At 47.3% G+C, this 4,562-nt stretch overlaps 1 long non-coding RNA gene across 1 annotated transcript in view; it reads left to right on the top strand.

The window, feature by feature from the left end:
* The window catches only part of LOC116089284, a 6,022-nt gene extending 4,021 nt beyond the window's left edge, over positions 1-2,001 (top strand). Inside the window, exon 3 of the long non-coding RNA XR_004118263.1 lies at positions 1,791-2,001. This is a non-coding gene — a long non-coding RNA (uncharacterized LOC116089284). The remainder of the gene's footprint in view (positions 1-1,790) is intronic.
* Positions 2,002-4,562: the final 2,561 nt, after the last annotated feature.

Genomic DNA, 4,562 nt, shown 5'->3' with positions numbered 1-4,562 from the left:
ACACACACACACACACACACACACAGCAAGAGAGAGAGAGAGAGAGAGAGAGAGAGAGAGAGAAACACATGTGGTGGTTTGAATATGCTTGGCCCAGGAAGTGGCACTAGTAGGAGACACCATTAGAGGAAGTATGACACTGTGGGGGTGGGGTTTGAGACCCTCCTAGCTGCCTAGAAGCCATTCTTCTCCTGTTTGCCTTTGGAACACAATGTAGAACTCTCAGCCCCTCCTGCACCATGCCTGCCTGGATGCTGCCATGCTTCCCGCCTTGATGATAGTGGACTGAATCTCTGAATCTGTAAGCCAGTTCCAATTTAATATTATCCTTTATGGGGCTGGCGAGATGGCTCAGCGGGTAAGAACACTGACTGCTCTTCCAAAGGTCCTGAGTTTGGATCCCAGCAACCACATGGTGGCTCACAACCACCCATAATGTGATCGGATGCCCTCTTCTGGTGCGTCTGAAGACAGCTACAGTGAATTATGTTGGAGAGAGTGAGGCAGAGCTCAATTCCCAGCAGCCACAAGATGGCTCACACTCATCTGTACAGCTACAGTGTACATATACACATGAAATAAATAAATAAATCTTAAAAAAAAACCCATACAATTGTTTTAAAAAATTATCCTTTATAAGAGTTGCCTTGGGCTGGGCAGTGGTAGCGCACGCCTTTAATACCAGGACTTGGGAGGCAGAGGCAGGTAGATTTCTGAGTTTGAGGTCAGCCTGGTCTACAGAGTGAGTTCCAGGATAGCCAGGGCTACACAGAGAAACCCTGTCTTGAAAAACAAAAAAAAAAAAAAAAAAAAAAAAAAAAAAAAAAAAAAAAGGAGTTGCCTTGGTCATGGTGTCTGTTCACAGAGGTAAAACTCTAACTGAGACATGTTTAAAAATAAATAAAGATGGAAGAGAGTTTCTTTGTAGAGAGCAGAGATGGGAATTATTTCCCAGGATATAAGAAGGGAGATTTTGTTTCACTTGAAGAAGAAATGAATGACATGTAAACTGGACTAGACTTCTAGAATTTGAGCACTTGGATGTTTCTTCACCATTCTTCTAAGCAAATAAGAGTGGACATGAACCCTGAGGTAGGTTATGGATGAATTTAGAAAGTTACAATGTTGTCTGGTGAGGTGGCCGTGGAACATCTTGTGAGTTCCATAGATTAAAATCAAAAGGGACACTGAGTATCTCCAATGTGTGCTTGTGTGTTGAGGGCCAAGGGCTTACTTGCTGGATGATGGGGGAGGGGGATAAGTGAAGGATTACAGAGAGGCCATGTGTGTGTGTGTGTGTGTGTGTGTGTGTGTGTGTGTGTGTGTGTGTCTGTGTCTGTGTCTGTGTGTAAGAAAAAGAGGGGGAAGCAAGATCATGTATATGCATGTCTGTGAAATCAAGGTGTGTGTGTGAGAGAGAGAGAGAGAGGGAGAGGGAGGAAGAGGGAAAAGAGGGAGGGAGGAGAGGGAGAGGGGAAAAAGGGAGAGGGAGAGGAGAGAGAGAGAGAGAGAGAGAGAGAGAGAGAGAGAGAGAGAGAGAGAGAGAGAGAGAGAGAAAGAGATGAGAGTGCAGGTACATTCAGAGTCCAGAAGATGGCAGTATATATAGCTCTTGAATTGGAGTTAATAGGTTGTGAGCCACCTGATGTGGGTACTGAGATATGAACTTGGGTCCTCTGCATGGAGTAATGGAACCTAGGAGGTGGTTTTGGTCAGAGGAACTGGATCACTGGGATATATGTTAGGGGTGTGCCTTACCCTGGCCCTTTTCTCTCACTCTCTGCTTCTAGTTTACCATGAACTGAGTTGCTTTGCTCTCCGATGGACTCCTGGCCATGGTACTCTACCTCACTATGGTGGTCCAGAAGCGACAGAGCAGGAGATCACAGATCAAAACTCGTGAGACCACTTATCAAAACATGTCTGTCTCTCCTTAAGTTGTTTTCTCGGATATTCTATCACAGTGATGAAAGAACAATGCACCTGGTGTGATCTCTGTTGCCATAACAAAGTCCCCGAGGCTAAGTACTTTAAACAGAAAAGAGATTTATTTTGCTTGCCGTTCTGAAGTTTCAGAGTGGCAGCATCTGGTTGGCTATGGCGAGGCCTTGGCAGATGGTCTCATGGCAGATGGTCTCATGGTTGTGGGAATGCATTTGGAAGAGGGATTCAGGGCAGGTGCCAAACTTGATTATATCAACCCATTTTCTCCAGAACTAATCCAGACCAACAGGCTGACTGAATCCATTCACAAAGTTAGAGTCGCCATGACCTAATTACCTTTCACTGGTCCCCATGTCTTAAATGCTTCACCACTGTGGCCCACACACAGGATTGAAGCATGCTTGCCTCTCAGGGTGTTTATCCAAAGGATGGCAAAGCCAGTCTCCTCTGGGGCTTTTCAGATTGCCCAAGCATTTAAACCGGTGACTGCGGGAACAGTGCCTATTGAGGGTGGTCGGCAGAAAGTTCCAGGCTTTGGCTGTTTCTCTCTGGGATGATTGCCAGTGTTCCATGAGGACCCTGCAGCTGTGTTTGATTGACAAACTATTGTGACCTAAGTTTCGTAGCTGGGCTGCCACTTTAATCTTTATTTCCCCTAAATGTAATAATACACAAGATCAACTAACATTATGCAAATCCCACTATTTAGAAAAAGATTTTATTTTTGTGTGTGTATGTCTGTGTGAGTGTATATGCGTGTGAATACTTGTGTCCTGGGAAGACATAGGATTCCCTGGAGCTGGAGTTACACGTGTTCGTGAGCCACCTGCCATAGGCTCCGGAAGCCTAGCTCAGGTCTTCTCTTAGAGCAGCACATGCTTTCCCTACTGATGAGCATCTCTTCCCAGACCCAAGTTCGACATTTTTAAACACTGTAGGATTTCTTTAATTGAGGTGCAAATAATGCTACCTCCCCGAGGAGTGGCTGTGTGGAAAGCTGAATGGACAACAAAATCAAAACATCCTAACTACAAAGTGTCTCCAGCTCTATAAACAGCCCAAAACTGTCTGGATCCAAGAATTCGGCCTGCTACCCCGCCTCCTCCTCCATCCCACCCCACCCCCCTTCTTGAACCTACCTAGCAAGGCCACTATTCATCATCTCATGTTTCCTTGGAAACCATTGATAAGATTTCAAAACACTTCAAAACAATATAACCGTCCTCTGAGATGTTTCCATGGTTGCTGGGAGACATGGTCCTCTTTTGGGCTGCAGGAAGGGAGGGGATGGGGACTCCCATGCTACAGGCAAAACTGGATCTCCAAGACAAACTCACCCCCTCCCTGGGGGAGAGGGGATGTGGACCCTCAGGTAGGCCCAGCTCTGCTAAGTGGGGTCCAGCCTCTGCCCCCTTGTTACTTACTGTAAAGGGCCAGAGGCTACACCCTTATTCTACACTTCCTCCGATACAACCAAAGAAACTCTAGGGAAACACGTGGACTTGCAGTGTGTAGCACCCAAGTTCTATCTCTGTCTCACTTCCCTGGTGTTCCCTGCCCCCGTCTTTCTCTGTCCCCACCCCCATCCCCCACCCCTGACCCTTGATCAAGGGGACAATGAGCCAGGATCTGAAGAACCACAGGTCCAGGACTTCATCTGACTCCCCAAATCCCCCTATGATGAAACACCATGACCAAAAGCAAATGGTAAAGAAAGGATTTACTTGACTTACACTTCTACCTTGTAGTCCATCACTGAAGAAAGTCAGGTCGGGAACTCAAGCAGGAATAGAATCTGGAGGCAGGAGCTGATGCAGAGGCCATGGAGGAGTGCTGCTTGCTGGCTTGCTCACGTGGCTTGTTCAGTCCACTTTCACAGAGGACCACCAGCTCAGGGAGGACACCACCCACAGTGGGCTGGGCCCTCCCCATCCATCACTGTGAAATGCTCTGTAGGCTTGCCTACAGCCCAGTCTTATGAAGACATTTTTTTAAAACAGATTTCCTCCTCTCAGATGACTTTTAGCTTGTGTCACGTTGATACATCAGCTCCAAACGAAAAGATGCATCCTGTGCACCTGGGTGGCTTTATAAGATGAGTGGGTACAGGGCCCGTGTCTCAGGTCACACCTGGTACCGATGCATCTCTTATTTGATGAGCTGCCTTGGGAGACTGAAGCCACATAGGAATAAGCACCTTGGCAGTACTGAGGCTTCACTACGTGGGAAAGGAGGGCGATTCCCACTCCCGAGGAGGGAGGCTTGTCCTACACTTCATCTCCCTCCTGTTTGCCTCCTCGAAAAGTCTGTCCTGAAATTCACCGTTTCCTGTACTGAGCCCCACCTCAGCAGACTACTTCCATTAGCAAAGAAATGAAAAGCAAACAGAGAACGTGCAGGCCCTGTCTACTCTGGCGACTTCCCTTCAGAGCTCCATCTTGGAGAAGATTATCCCCGTGGGATGTCTGCAACTCCTTCCTCCCCAGTCCTAGCTTGACCAGGGCCTTGGGAACCTCAGCTGGATGAATCAGTGGTCTTGACAGACCCTCCTCATAGATCCATGGGTGACCTAAATCGCTTTCTTTAGTTCTTGACTTAGTTTTAGCCACTTGAGAAGT

This window comes from Mastomys coucha, unplaced genomic scaffold (genome assembly GCF_008632895.1).
Source record: "Mastomys coucha isolate ucsf_1 unplaced genomic scaffold, UCSF_Mcou_1 pScaffold14, whole genome shotgun sequence".
Classification (NCBI taxonomy): domain Eukaryota; kingdom Metazoa; phylum Chordata; class Mammalia; order Rodentia; family Muridae; genus Mastomys; species Mastomys coucha.
The sequence above is the reverse complement of the archived record's forward strand: the minus strand, read 5'-3'. Positions and strand labels throughout refer to the sequence as shown.